General features: G+C 52.6%; 1 protein-coding gene across 1 annotated transcript in view; it reads right to left on the bottom strand.

Annotated features, from left to right (window-relative positions):
- SLC6A1 (solute carrier family 6 member 1) overlaps positions 1-12,276 on the bottom strand; it is a 43,524-nt gene extending 31,248 nt beyond the window's left edge. Inside the window, exon 1 of the mRNA XM_019428147.2 lies at positions 12,093-12,276. The gene's annotated coding sequence lies outside the window, so the exon portion shown is untranslated. The remainder of the gene's footprint in view (positions 1-12,092) is intronic.
- Between the last annotated feature and the right edge of the window lie 3,082 nt (positions 12,277-15,358).

The following is a 15,358-nucleotide window of genomic DNA, read 5'->3' as shown; positions in this document are numbered from 1 at the left end:
ACTGGAACGCAGGCTTCCGGACCTGCCTGACTGGCTTCCTCCATTTGGTTTCACTGGATTCACTGTTGGTGACCATCAGTCAGTGTCCTCAGGAGGGCTCGAGGCACCTACTGGGAAGTACCCTGTGCCAGGAACAAGGGGAGCCCACAGCGGAACAGGTCAAGGTTCTCAGCCTCGGGGCCCTCGAAGTCCTGTTCCTGGCTGTTCCCGGCTGCGGTTTTCCTCCTACCGTTCTTGGCTCCTTGCTTGGTGAGGTGGAATTCTGCAGCATTGCACTCTGGGGGCTTCTTCTGAAAAGACCTTCCCCCCCCCCCCCCCACTCAACCGGTCAGAAAAGATTAATTCAGATCAGGAAATAAGAGTCACATGCTGACCACCTGGCGTTCTTTTACATCACTCCTTGCCTTTTAAGACACACTTGTGAGAAAACCAGGGGGTTAAATAAGCATTCTCTCCTGTGCATGATGTGCTTGAAGGACTCTGAAGGGCATTAGGATAAACGCCCTTAAAAAACTCAGATTTGGGAAAAAAGAAAACACAGTACTGCAGGGACTGGCTGAACTAAGTGATAATCTGTAATAAGTCACACGCAGACGCGCAGCCTAGATGGAGAGCTGACTCCGCTTCACAGAATGGCACTTCTGGGCATTTCCACAGTTCGTTATCGAGCATCCACACCTGGGGCGCTGTTTCCACTCTGCAGGCTTTCTTGCTTCCATTCTAGAGATGAACACACTGAAGCCCCAAAGATAGACCGTCTGGATCAAGATCATACAAAGTCACAATAAGAACCAGCAGGGATCTCAAACTAATGGCTTGCGGGGCCGAACGGGTCCCCTGTAAGTGTTTGGTTCAGCAGTATCAGAATTTTAAAACTTCAGTTTGCAGGGACTGGGGGGAGGGAGCAGTTATGTGTTTCCCAGTTTACTGTAAGTCCCGCCATGATAATTATCTCATCCCTGACCTCTTTACTCATTTCTTTGACCTGCCCAGCCTTCACTGGACCTTGAGTTTGCAATCTTAACATACATGGTGCAATCTAGTCACTCCAGAAAGCTCTTCTCCTAAGCGGTAGAAGGACAAAGTTACTCTTTCCCTTTCCCTAGCGGAGATACGCAAAACTCACTGGGATGGGAGCATCAAAAAGGCACATTCAGTATTGTAATTTTATATTTGGGAAACAACAAATCCTATTGTTCTCTTAATACAAGCTCAGTCGGATTTTTTTTTTAAAAAAATGTTGAGAGACTCTGCTTTAGAATATTTTGCGAGAATGAGGAGGGTGTGTATTTTCAGAGTTGATTAAGGGTCAGATTCCTGGGTCTCAAATATTTCCCACAAGAGAAAGCTGATTTTATTTTTAAAAGACTCACATGAATGCTCACTTTGGCCAATGCATCTGTTCTTGATTCATGCACTTAGGTTTCTAAAGGAATCTTTACAGTACAGATCTCCCCTTGTTTGTAAAGTGAAAAATCACATGCAGCAAGAAAAACCTACCCACTTGGGAAAATGGGATTTTTATTGAGCGAGTTTTCTGAAGTCCATGGACAATGAAGGAAGTCATGAATAACTTCTGCTGAACAGGTCAAAGGTCTTCAGAGATTGATCTGTCAGCTATGATAGGGGCAGGCAGAACAGGGTAGTGGTTAAGGGCACTGGCCCTGAGGACAAGAAAATCCGGGTTTTGAGTCTCAGCTCAGATGCTGTGTGACCCAAGTTAGTCACCCAACCTCTCTCAGACAGAGGCGATGGTATCTACTTTTAGCTACTATGAGGATTAAATGAGCTAATACGTAAAGTGGTTAACACAGAACCTGGTACAGAGTAAATGCTTGCTACCTGGCAGATATAATAAATCACTTGATTAGGGCTAGTATTATTTGTTTTGTTTTGTTTTTGACAGCTGTGGGAAAAAGTCCTGGGCAGAATGCCACCGTTATCTTAACCTATAGGCAATCAATAGAAGAGAGCGGTGCAAACCACTGGGAAGTGCTGATAAAATCAAATTCTCAGAGCAAATTGTCCATTAAACGCAACTCCTGAAGTGGACATGTGTACCTTTCCTGCAATTAGCACGTTCGTTCCAATCCTGGTTAAATGTCAGCTGTCTTCATTTGTCCACTGAATGAGTCTCCCTGACCCCTCTCCTGCCTGGCCAAGTTGGAGGAGTGGGAATCCAAGGTCTTCGGGCTCATTGCTTCACACCCTGTCACCCAGCCCCAGGATCAGCAGTGAACAAATGACCCTCCCTCTCTGGGTATCCAGAAGCAGGTTGCTTGCTATGCCCGGGGGTGGATCTCCTCAGACAGGTTTGCGGAAACAAACAAAATGGTTGCTTGCGTCCAAGTAATCAGGATCCCAGCTCTCACCACTGCTTTTAAAACAGCTAAATGGCTGAATCCAGCACCCTCTTTCTGCTTCCCAAAAGGAGTGGGGTTGTCTGCCAGCTCCATCACATCTTTGCCAGCATGCAAATGATGCACTTTGGGGTTTCTCAGGGTGTTAACCCCATGCTCTCCAATCCCCTATTAGGGGAGTCAATATTTTGCACCAGCTGCGTGAGAGGGAGAAATGATGAGCGTGGGTGAGAGTATTCACTTTCCAAAAGGGTTTACAGCATGGGGTCATTTAGATAGCTGGCAGAGAGAAAAGGCAATTTCCCCCATCATGGTTTGCACATGGGCTTTTAGGGACAGCCCACTGCAGTGAGGTACATCAATCATGCTTTCCAAATGCAAAATATTTATGTATATTTTTGGTGATGGGGGCTGTTCATTTGTTCGACTGATATCCACTAGCCTGGAACGAAGAGCTCTGTTATTTATCACTTTCACACTCATTTTAGCCAGTTCCACTCTTCCAAATTACAAGCTGATACATGGCTGGGAGCGGGCTCTTCTCCTGGCCTCTCCTCTTTGGTCAATAATTATAGCTACTGTTGATTGAGCTACGCTCACAAGCAGGGTTTGACGCTCTAACTCCCTTACCTTATTTGGTCTGAGAATAATCCTATGAGCTCAGTCCGTTATTTTGTCTCCGTTTTTGCAGATGAGGACACGGGGACTCAGAGAGGTACGGTGACTTGTCCAGGATCACGCAGCTAGGAAGCGGCAGGGTGGGGTTTGACTTTGGCTCCAAAGCTGATAGGGGTAGCCACCTTGCCATACTGTTTACCCATTCCTCTTGGGCTGGGATTGTCAACCCTGGCCCATCAGGATCTCTGTGAGCACTCTCTTCAGCAGTCTTCAGAGGGGTTGAGGTGCCCAGAGGGCAGGGTTCAGAGTGGGGTCCATTCTGGTTCCCTGTCCCACCAACCTGTCTGCCCTCTCTGGATGCCCTCTCCAGGCACTCTCTGGGGCCTAGACTTCTGGCACCAGCCTGAGATTTAAATCCCAGCTCCACCTCTCCCCTGGCTGTGTGATTGGGTGAAGAGTCACTTCACCTCTCCTGGCCCTACTTCGTGCCTCCACGAAGGGGAGGTAATTATCCCTCTGTGCGAGGTTGTGGGAGCGATGGAACTAGGCAAGGCGAGTGTCCCCACAGCTGTCCCCACCTACCCAGCCCAAGCCTCCTTCTTGGGGAGCTCAAACCCTAGACACTGTCCCCTCTGCACTCTTGCTCACTCACTCTAGCAGGTCCCGAATCAGCATTCAACACACATCACTCTGCCTGTGCAACGCCATTATCTCCCGAGGACACAGGCTCCGTTGTCACGGCAACCAGAGTCCTTCCACCAACTCTATTTAATAATTTCTCAACAGTGGAGCTGGGCTGGCTTGGGGAAGGGGAAAGAGCACTGGGTTAGGGGTTAGAAGTTCTGGGTCCTAGCACCTGCGGCCCTAGGGGTCCTCCTCTCTGGGCCTCAGTTTACCCATCTGTAATGCAAGGGTGTCGGAAATGGGTGGGTTTTGTGACTTTCTCTGGCCTAGAAAAACCTAAGAAACAATTTTCCAGGTCCGGGAAGCAGGAGGCAGGGGTCTGGAGCTACTGGAGATCAGACAGAGGTCTGAGTGACATCTTAAGTCCACAGGAAAGAACCAGAAGCTACCTTTGGTGACCGAAGTCTCTCCTTCTGCTGAACTGCCCACCAAAATGTCACTTTTCAGACGCTTATGCAATCTCTGTGACCCTGTGGGTTCAGAGCTGGGGATGCTTAAAAGACACAAGTTTGCCTGCAGCTATCATAGCCCCAACTCTCCCCATTTTGCAGATGTGTAAACTGAAGTTCAGAGGGCAAAAATGTTGTCCATGGTCACCCCGCAGGTGGTAAGTCCAGCTGTCCAGGAAGGCTAGGTTGGTGTGCCTAGAGAAGAGAGCCAGTCCGCCTGCCTGTTGGGCCTCATTCAGCACACAGCTGATCGTGCTCTGACCCCCACCCGTGTGGCCTCTGGCTCTCACTGAAGAAGCCTTGTAGACAACAGAAAGCAAGAGGTAAGTACCTACTACGTGTCCCACTATGCTGGGCCCCAGAGACTCCCGAAGACATGGCATTTCTATTTACAGGGAACATACACTTTGACTGTGAGTAGCTCGTCAAAGGCCAGAAACAATACCTGATTTGTCTCCACAACCCAACTAGGACCTGGCATACAGAAGGCGCTCAAAATTTTATATGGCCCAGTTGTCTGCCCACATCTGCCCCTGAAGGCAACTCATCCAGGCCCCCAGAGGCCTCTGCAAAAATGTCCCAGAGCAGCCATCAACATCCCCAGCTCCAAGGAGCCATTGCGGACCCCACGCTGGGGAGGGGGACCCGTGTAGACAAGCTTTGTGGCTCCTGTCTGGCCCCACAGTTGGGGAGGGGGCCGTTCTGCCTTGGCCCAGGTCCATGGCACCGCTTTTAGGCATGGCCACTGCCAGCCCAGCGGCGCTATTAAACTCCTCCGGGGTTGGCATTTTCATTTAATACCCGCGGCATAATTAACAGTGCTGCATCTGCTCTGTCATTAGTGGCATTCACTGCCATTTGGAGAAAGGGCTCTTATCTTCCCCAGTCATTAGTCTCAGGAGGCTATTATGGGGGAAATGGAGGAGGAAGCGGGGTGTGCAGCCACCCTTCCCCTGCCTGGAGAGCTGGCGCCGGGCTTGGGGAGCAGCCCATGGTCCAGTCCAGTCCAAACCTCTTGGCTTTATGGACTGAGAAAGCAAAGTCCAGAGAGGGGAAGGACCTACCCTTTGTCCCCTGCAGGCTTGAGGCCTGCCCGGACTGCAAGCCCAAGCCTCAGGGATCCGGCAGACCCAGATCTGAGTCGCAACTCTGCAGCGTGTCAGCAAAGCGAGCCTGGGCAACCACGTGAGCTCCCTGGGCCTCAGTTTCCTTACTGAGGATCCTAGAACACTGCTTGTCAATTGCTCAGCTCAGTGCCTGGATCACAGTCAGAGTTCAAAATCAGGTCTTGTCAGTATCTGATCATTTGCTACCAACCTGTTAAAAATGTATACATTTCAACTCCATCTTCACATAATACTCTTCAGTATGATAACTTCTTCCCTGTTCCCAAAACGACTTTAAAAAACAAAAATCATGGGTGAGACCTTGATCCCAAGCTCCGAAAACATCTGACATGGGAGCAAAGGGGCAAAGGGGTTCACGCAGCAGGGGAGCTGGACCTCAGAATCAAGGGCACAGAAGCCTTTGGCTTTGGTTGCTTGTTTCATATAGCTTACACTCTGCCTCAGTGAGTCAAAGCCCCTGTCTCTTCTACTGTGACCTCCACTCAGGTGCTTTCCAGAGGCAGTGGGCAACACGAAAAGGTAGATGGGGGTCAGCATCAGCAAGGCTTGGGTTGAAACTCTGCCGTGCAAAGCAGGGTAAGTGACTCCACCTCCTTCAGCTTCCAGGTCCTCCTCTGGCTGATAGGGACAGTAGCACCTACCCCCCCACCAATCCCTAGCATCCTTCTCACAAACCTCAGATGGCCCAGGACTGGTGCCCAGGGGACACTCCATACTCAGTGGTTGGGGACTGGCTGGCCACCAGCAAGAGGACGAGTCAAACTGTCAGGTGTCCCTGCCCCCTCCCCAACACCCCAGAAGGAAGCTCCCAGAACTTGTGATTTTTCATAATCTCCAGGGTATAAGGTAATGGCCAGAATGAGTGATGGACTCCCTCCCCTTTCCTACCCTCTTGGCTGGGAACGACTCAGAACCACCCAGTCTGCTCCTCCAGTAGGTCCCAGACAACCCGAGGCGCACCTATGAATACTTCCCCACACGCTTCCTGGTTACCAAGACCCTGAGATCCTTCTAGACAACTTCATAGGGCTCCTGGTTTATTTGTTTCCACCCAAATCCATCTAGAGAAGCATGCTTGTGTTCATGCGGGTGTCTAAGAGTAATCAATCATTCCCTCTTCCCCAGCACCCCCCCCCCCCCAAATCTGGCCACCACTGGGGGCTCCCTAGCCAAATGAGCACACGTCAGACTTCACAAACTCTGGGCATAACTGAGGACATGTTAGCTTCTTGCCAGAGCTCAGAACTGGAACTAAGGCTTAAACACTGCCAGAGCCCTGTTCTCCCAAACTGCATGGTGATGCCTTCCCACACTATCCTGCAATCAGTCCCCTCTGCTTGGTGTTCTGTCTGCTGCAGATTGGGCTTGCCTGGACTTCTTCTCAAGGGGCAACCTGGTGAATTTGGACTTGGGTTTAGTAGAGGTGAATACCACCAGCTGGGAATCCAGAGGTCAGGGATAAGTGTGTTCAGGGCTTGCTGAGCCTCAGTTTCCCCATCCAAAGGACAGAGACAATAATGGTAATAATAATAATATCTTCACATGGATCTCCTAGGGCTGTTGCAAACTTCAGCGGAAAAAGCACTCGGACTATCAAATTCTACCTATTAAGCGTGTGTGTACTCACATGTGTACAAAGAGACCTCATCGGAGTCAAGGTCATTCTGACTTGGGCTTTATGAGAAAACAAGCTTTAAAAAAATGTCTCTTTTTGTTCGACAGAGGATTCTTCTCCGGGATATCAAGGACCATATTTTCTTCCTCTGGAATACTTCATACAGGATCAAAAGGCAGAACAGCTTCAAGAACATTTTTCTGCAACTGCAAAGTACTCTTCTGATGACCCGGTGTACGATCAGCGGTCAGTTCCAGCAAACTGCAATACCGACACCAAATGTTCACCTCCCGTGGCTGCTGCCCTCTCCATGTACACAACCTCCTTACCAAACAATAAGGCCATGAAAACAACCTGCTGTCAGTGTCTTTCGGGGCGTCTTTGACCTTGAATGTCCCTCTGGCCAGGGCTCAGTCGTCTCGGGAGCTGGCATGCAATGCTGATCCTGCAGACACCATGCAGCTGACAGGTGGGCAGAGTGCTGCAGGTTACCGTCCGAGGCGGCCACTAACTCCTGCATTCTCCGGCCTGTTCTCTATGCCAGGATCCCATCCGGCCCCATCCAAGAGGGTCCCAGGTACCTAATGTGGCCCGTTCCACCTGGCTGCACACCCTGGGCTTTCAGGGAGCCACAGCCAATCCCTCTGCAAGACCTGGCCTCCTTGTAATTTCCAATTTGTGACAAATATAAAAATAGAAGGCCATTCGATGCAGGCAGCTCGCATCAAATTGGATGCTGCTTTCGTGTCATGTCAGATCACGGTAAACGGAGCTGATGACTTCGTCGGCCACTCTCAATGGCTTCCAGAGCAGTGAGAGGGTGCTGACAAACTGGGAGATACCTAAGAGTTAGTGAAAGGTGGCTGGGTGCACAACACTCAAAACAGCTTTAAATGAATTGAACTCTAGGTCAGAAATCTGCTGTAAGAAGTAGGGCACTTGCGTCCGACTTCGGCTCAGGTCATGATCTTGCGGTCTGTGAGTTCAAGCCCTGTGTCAGGCTCTGTGCTGACAGCTCAGAGCCTGGAGCCTGCTTCCGATTCTGTGTCTCCCTCTCTCTCTGCCCCTACCCTGTTCATGCTCTGTCTCTCAATAATAAATAAATGTTAAAAAAAAAAAAAAAAGAAGTATTTAAGAAGCAGGGCACTTGAGTGCGAATCCCAGTTCTGCACCTTAGCAGCTCAGGGACCTTGGGCACAAACTCCTCTCTCCATGCCTCGGCTTCCCCTAAAGAACACCACCGACCCCCACCCCCACTCCCCCAGCTGCAGCAAAGCTCAAAGCTCAATCCTTGGAAAACAAAGCGGGGAAGTGCTTTCTAACTGTGCAGCTCCTTAAATGGGGAGTGTGGTCCTTGCCAAGCGAACCACCCTGGGGGGAGGATGGGGGGGGGAATGGCTCTTCCGTGGCAGGAATGTCAGCACAGTACGGCAGAGCTTGGGCTCCAGGGTCACCTACTAGCCTAGCAATCCCACAGCAAGGGCCCTCAGCTCTCTTCTTCTCAGTTTCCTCATCTGCAAAGGGACAATTCCGAGTACCCCACAGGGTTTTGTGAAAATTAAATGCAATCGTGTAAGTAAAGCACACAGCACGTTCCCTGGCAGATCATCGACTTGCAATAACTGTTACTTATTATTGTTATTGATGGCATTACCATTGGAACAACATTTAGTGCGTTGTTTTGCTTTGTTTTCTGTTTGTGACTGAATCCAAGTCTGTGCTGAAATATCACAGCTTGTGTTCGCACCTACCGTCTCTGCCAGGCAGCCCTTATCCCCGCTATTAGCTGGGCTTCCCACTAACTCTCACACCCCTTCCCCCTGGCTCTGAGGTCTGCAGGTGAGCTCCGAGCAGAGATGCTGGATGTTCACAAAGCTCACAGAGGCACATTGCCTGAGAAGCCCTATTTTGGGGTCTATCTCTGTCCTCTCAGCCGTTTGCCCCTCTTTGCCCCCCTCCACACTCTCTCCCTCCACCTCCCAGCAACCTTCAGAGAATGGGGCAAAAAGGTGACAGAAAGAAGCACAGTGCTGGGCCCATTTGAGGAGCTGGTGCCAAGGAATGCGATGGAGCAGCGGCCTGGCTGGTGTTCTCCTGTTCTCCTCGCTCAGAGGGGCCCTGCTGCTCTTTGCAATTGGAGTCAATTCAAGGTTGTTTTCATCACGGCAGGGACTGTGCTCTGTCCACTGTTCTCTGGGCACAGAGAAGCTCAGGGGACTCTGCACAGGGAAATTGAAGGGGCAGTTCCGATGCGGGATAAACAGGCCAGCTGACACTCACATCTCCGTTTCCTTTCGGGGAACAAGGCGATTGAGGGGCTCTAATTGGGTTTGGCATTGTAGGTGCAGCTGAGGGACAAGGCTGCTGGGGTGGAAGCTGGGTACACCTGGGGCCAGGTGACAGGGAAGGGCTCGGGCATCCCATCTGCTCCCATGGACGAAGGGGATGGACTTGGGATGCAGGGGGCTAGAGGTGGCGGGCAAGGCTTACTGGTTGGCACTGGGCCTGTCATGCATATGCAGGCTAAGGGAGGAGGGAAAAAGACGTCTCTGAATTCCAGGTGGCTTGGGACATCTCTTTCTCAGCTGCCGAGCTCACAGCCAAGCCTAGGAACAGTGTCTTTATGTGATGGCCAGAAGCCACCTGACATTTGTGTTTTATTTAAGCTCTTAGCATATGCTGGAAAGGTAGAGAAGCAGCCACTGCTCAGACAGCAGACCCAGAGGCCTCACCGTCAATCATTAAATCCTCACCATTACCCTTCCACCTCACTCTATAGAGGTGATAACTGAGGCCCAGAGACCCAGCCGTGGAGCAAACTGTTGGCCAGGAAATCAGAGGAGCAGGGTTCAAATCCCTGCCCTGCCTCTTCCTAGCTGGGTGACCTTGGGCAAGTCAGTTCCCTTCTCTGTACTACAGTTTCCTTACCTCTGCAGTGGGGATTAGAATACTACGTGCTGCACAAGGTTATTAGAGGCCTTATGAGCCGGGCACGCTGGAAGCTTTCAGTACTCCATTCTTTGCTTCCAGTGGGGGTGAGAACTTACCCAAGGTCACCTGGCCAGATAATGGCAGCACCCTAGCTTAAGGCCAACTCAGGGCTAGTTCTGGTCTCAGAGTCCATGTTTCATAGCCTCCCTGGCTCCATGACACAGACAGATATCACAGGTCGGTCCACGCCGGGCCCATCATTGCCTTCCATCCATGCAGGCTTTATTCTAAGACACTTGCCGAGTGCCTGCTATGAAGCTAGACCACGCGTAAACAAATTACAACGTTTGGAGTTCCTGATCTCTAGGCATGTGAAATCTGGGAGACAGAGCAATTGTGCTTCTTTTAGCTCTGATGGACTTGCTCTTTCCTCCGTCTTTACCCTCTGAGGTGCTTCCTCCTGGGCCTCCAGATCCCCCTCTCAGCTCTTGGGTGGGCTACTTCTCACCAAATTGCCAGGCTCTGGAAGGGCTGCACACAAGAGAGATCGTCCCTGCTTTCTCCCCACAGCAGCTGCCTCTCTCCTGTTGTGGTTCTTAGGAATCGCCCCACTCTCCAGATGCTCTGCCAGACAAGCCCGGCTGTGTGCCCCTGCCTGGGACTCACTGTTTGTCCTCCAAGCCCTGGCCACTGAGCCAGCCCTTGGCTGGAGAGAGAGAGAGAGAGAGAGCGCTTTCTTTGTTTGCTGCTTGCCTGACAATTTATTTCTGAGACTCAAGAGAAGCTCAGCCATTTTGCCCTGGATGCTCTGGGGGAAAGTCCCTCCCACTCCTCCAAGGACTTGCACCTCTAAGGGCAATGTCTCCTCTTCCTCCTTTGCCTGGAGGAGGGTCTGAGACCGCTCCAACCAGAACCAGAGCAGAGGCTGGGTCAACCCTTCCCTGAGAGAGTGCTCCAGAGAGAGAGAGAGAAAGACAGACAGAGAGACAGACAGACAGAGGGTGCAAGTTGCCTGTAGTTCCCACTGATCTCCTTTGTTCTGGAATTTGGGAGTTGGGCAGGCTTTTCAGACTCCCTTATGTATACATTTTCCCCAAAGTTCCCAAAGAGAGAGAAAAATCTGAACAATATCCAGCACCCAACACCCCCTCTCACCAACCACCTCCTCTCTTGCCAAAAACCCACTTTGTGTGTCACAGAAAAATGAAGGTCGACTCCAAAGTCCATGGATTTTGGGGGTGTCACCAAAGCTCAGGGGCCATTTTGCTCAGCGCTTTCCCCCTCCACCCCAGTTCATGGGGGATGAGGTTGGGGTTTCTGGAAGAGGGAGCAAGTGCTCCAGACCCATATCAGGAAGAAGAAACAGGGCTGTATCATTTGGCTTTTTAAAACCCAATTTTCTCCTTGGGGTCCATGTCTATTTTGCAAAAAGATTAGCTAAGAGCCTTAGTAGTGAGCTGCCTGGTCTAAGTTCCTCATCTGAAGACCAAGCCAAGCTAGAACAGGGCATCTGTGGGCACCACCCGTGGGGATGGTGGGCACAAAGGGACGGAGCATGGAGACCCTATGGCCATTGCCCTGGGGTAACCGTGGCAGGCAGTTTCCCTTTACCCATCCCCAGAGAATAAATGAGGGATACAAAAAGGTGAAAACAGTTTCCGCGGCGACATGGGGACACTGTCTTCCAGCCCTCTGGGGGACTCCCCTCACCCTACATTGCTCGGAGGAAAGGAGTGGAGAGCGCGGCGCGAGCTCCTGTGCGCTCCGCCCAGGCTATAGTATGCTTTTTAGCCAACATCTCTTGAGAGCTTGAGCTGCCCCAGGATGGGATGGAGGTGCCCCATGCCCAAGTCGCTCGCCCAGAGCCCTTGGAGAATAAATAAGGCGCACGGCTCTACCTCGGCGCAGCTGACCCCGACACGGAAAAGTGGCGCACTGCCCCCCCAAACGCTCTTCGTATTATTCACTCCCGGGGTCCCGCCGTCCCCTAGGGAATGAACGCGGCGCTTCGACGGCTCGAACAGAATCCAGCGCCAGTTAGGGGATCCAAGGGGCCCCACGACCGGGAAGGGGCACGAGACTCTCGCGCCCCTCGCGCGAGTCCCCCTGCCCCCGCGCGTCCCAGAGGCATGGCCCGGGCTCACGTCGGCGGTCGGAGCGGCGTCCCGGGCTCCTCCGCGCGGCCCTGAGGTGAGGCGAGGCGCCGGGGTTGGCATCTGGGTGTCGGCCCCCACCCCGCCCAGCCCGACCTGCCCGGGCCGTCCGGGGCTCTGTGCCCCGCGCCCCGACGCCGGCCGCCCGTTCCTACCTGCGGCCCGGGCTGCGCCGCCCGCAGCGGGCGCCGCGCGGGCAGCTCGGCCGCTCCGGTGCGCTCCGGGATCGGGCCGCGCTGCGCTCCCGGCTCCTCCGCTCCTCGGCTCCTCCGCTCGGCGCGGCTCGCCCGCAACCTCGCTCGGTCTTCCGAGGGCGGGCGGAGGGACGCGGGGAAGGGGCAGGGCGGGGGAGCGAGGGAGCGAGGGAAGGAGGGCGGGAGCGCGCGCGGGCGGGGGGGGGGGGGGGGGGGGGGCGGGGCGCTGCTCCGGGAGCCCGCCCAGCCCGGGGAGGGGCGCCGCCCGCCGCCCGCCCCCCACCCGCGCTACCCCCGGCCCGCGCCGCGCGCTCCCCACGCGGCAGCCGCCCCGCGGCCTCCCCGCCGGCAGCTTCTACCGCTGGCCGTCGTCACTCTCTCTGCCTTCCCCTCCTCTGCCCCGTTCTCTCTCCATCCCGCCTTCCAGTTCTCCCCTTTCCTTCTCCCCGTCTCCTTTCCTTCTCTCCCTCCTCCCTCCCTCCCTCCCCCTGCCAGCACCCCCTTCCCGTCTCCCCCCCCCCCCCCCCCCCCCCCCCCCCCCCCCCGCCTCCCGCTCCCTTCTCCCCCTCCTCCTCCTCCCATTCCTTCCCTCCTTCTCTTTCGGTGTGTTGGCCTCTTCCCTGCCTTGGCCTGGGGTCCTCAGCCTGCCTGTGTTGGTCTCTGTTTCCCAGTCCTTTTCAACCCGTGTTTCCCTCTTGGCTTTTCTCTTTCCAGCCTTACAGTCTGCTTCTGTCGGTCTGTCCTTTTTGTTTTTCTCTGGCACCCACTTCTCTCTGTAGGTCATATGGCCCTGCCATTGTGGGTGGCGGTGATGGTGGACTCCTACCCCTCCTCTGCTCTCCCCCCAGGGCAGCCTCCCGCGCTGTTAGGAGGGGACCACAACTTCTGACCTAGAGCTCACTAATGCTGTTGGTGCCAGGCTGGGGGCGTGCCTGCGGTAGGCAGGGAGGGGCGGGTTGCTACCAGGAGTTGGTCTTGGAGACACTAGTGGCTATGTGTGTGCAAGGACAGTTGGATAAACAGATGACTAAAAAGGGAGACCGCCTGGAAGAACACCCAAGGGATGGTGGCAGAACCCCCAAGACATCCTACTTCCAGTTTTTGAGGTTTAAGAGATTGTCCCAGAGAAGCCTCTCTCCTAGCCAATCCCAGCCCAATGCCTGAGGACTCCCTCCCTTCCCCTTGCCAAGTCCTGACATCGCCCCCCCCCCTTCACTTTCACAAAGCCTCCTGGGAATGGGGCCACAGCTGCCCTTCCCTCTGGGTCCCTCAAGGACTCATAGAGTGACCTGCTCTTCACCATCCTCTCTCTTTCCCCAGGGCTGGCATGTCCTGATTACCTTGCCATCCTCTACCCTAACTTGCCCCCACTCTGGTCATCCATCCTGGGGTCCCACAACACAGTGCTCCCCAAGGCCACCCTGACTTCTCCTGGTTCTTTCCCCACACTCACTCACAAGCATGGAATCCTGATACTTTCCTCTATATCATCTTTGATATTTTCCATCCATCCCTCCCCTCTTCACTGGCCATTAGCTCCTATATGCTTTTAACCTCCAGGTGCTTCAAATAAGTATTTATTGAGCTCCTTCTACTCGCCAAGCATGGTCTTAGGCTCTGGGGACACAGTGGTAGACAAGACAAACCTCAAGATGGTCTTGGTCCAGCATGGGAGATAGGCTTCTGTCCAGTAGTCAAATAAACCCAGAGTGACAAGTTCTGCCAGGAGCATACATTTCAGGGGAATCTCAGGCCAGCTCAGGATGATTGAGGACAGTTTCCTCAAGGAAGTGCCATTTGAACTGAGGGTCAGGGGATGATTAGGAACTGCCTGGATGGAGATGTGGGGCACAGCTTTGAGCAAGGATATGAGGGTGGCAAAATATGGAAGCTATTTTTGCTTGCCTGAAATTCATTTCTACTTCTTCAGGTGATAGCACCTCAGTTTTGATTTGGGGAACTTCTCTTCCTCCATTCACATTGCTATGGCTAGGTGGGGTTCCCTCCTTCCAGAGGTGGATATGTGGCCCAAGCACAGCCAGAGCACATCACCCTGACCTCAATGGTGGGGGTAAGGGAACATGTGACATAGGCTGGCTCCATGAGAGCTCTCCCTGAGTTTTGCTAAAACTATTGTCAAACAGAAGCTTGATCTCCATCACAGTTCTTAAGCCTGGAGATGCCAGCAGCCTTTTTTGTCACACCATTTTTGTCAGACCCTACCTGAAAATGAAGCCAGCAGAGACCACGGCAGAGCTGCGAGATGGAGAGTGGACCAAGTCCTAATGAAAAATGTTTGAGTCTCTGAATCTAGCCATGCCTGAAGGCTGTTTAGTTATTTGGAATCCCATTAAATTCCTTTTTTTGTCAATGATTAAAATTTTGAATTCAGTTTATGTTGCTTAAAGCCAAAATTGTCCTGATGAATCAAGAGCTGGGTTGAGAAATATGAAACATTACCTATATAAAGGAGTAATCATCACCACTTCCCTCCACCTTTCTTCCTTCATGTCTCCTGGATAACCTCGCTCGCAACTGTCTCTCTTTTTCCTAGATTCCTGATCAGAAGTTAATTCTCCGCTGTTTTCATTGCTGTACGTGTTTTGCCTACATACCAAAGCAAAGTCTGGCTGTCAGGTCAGTTTCATAGGCTGCCATCTGATGCTTGAATTATCTTCACGACATTCCCTGCTCTGTCCCCCCCCCCATCCCCATGACTGTCTAGCATCTATCTGCACATCTCCAAGGATGGGAGCTCCTTATTCCACCATGCAGGTGGTTTCAAACAACAAACTCTTATCTCAGTGTAGTTCTGAGAACTGTCTCCTGGGCCTTGAGGTTTGGGTAAGAGTCACTACGCCATAAGGCTGAGTTCGGTGTATACAGGACCTCTATGTCCTTCCTACGTCCCCAGTTAAAGCCTTCCAGAGAACTCACAGGGGTCTCCCATGGGCTACAGTGGTGGGTTTCATTAAGCAGTGTTCCCAAAGTGTGGCTTGGCAACCACAGGTGGTAGCTAGGATAATTGTCACTGCAGCAGAATAACCTGAAGGGCAAATGCTCTTCTGTGTCCATCTCCCTGTGACATTCTATTTCTGTCCTTGGGTAAGTCTCAGGTTGGTGCTCATCTGTCTTTAACACTTCTCCAAAGTGCCGACCAATCCCATTTTAGCTAAGAGAGAGAGAAGCCCTCGGACTCCAGCCTTGGTAGACAGCAGTTAGAACTG

The sequence above is a fragment of the Panthera pardus genome, unplaced genomic scaffold, assembly GCF_024362965.1.
Source record: "Panthera pardus isolate Hobbes unplaced genomic scaffold, ASM2436296v1 HiC_scaffold_8, whole genome shotgun sequence".
Classification (NCBI taxonomy): domain Eukaryota; kingdom Metazoa; phylum Chordata; class Mammalia; order Carnivora; family Felidae; genus Panthera; species Panthera pardus.
The sequence above is the reverse complement of the archived record's forward strand: the minus strand, read 5'-3'. Positions and strand labels throughout refer to the sequence as shown.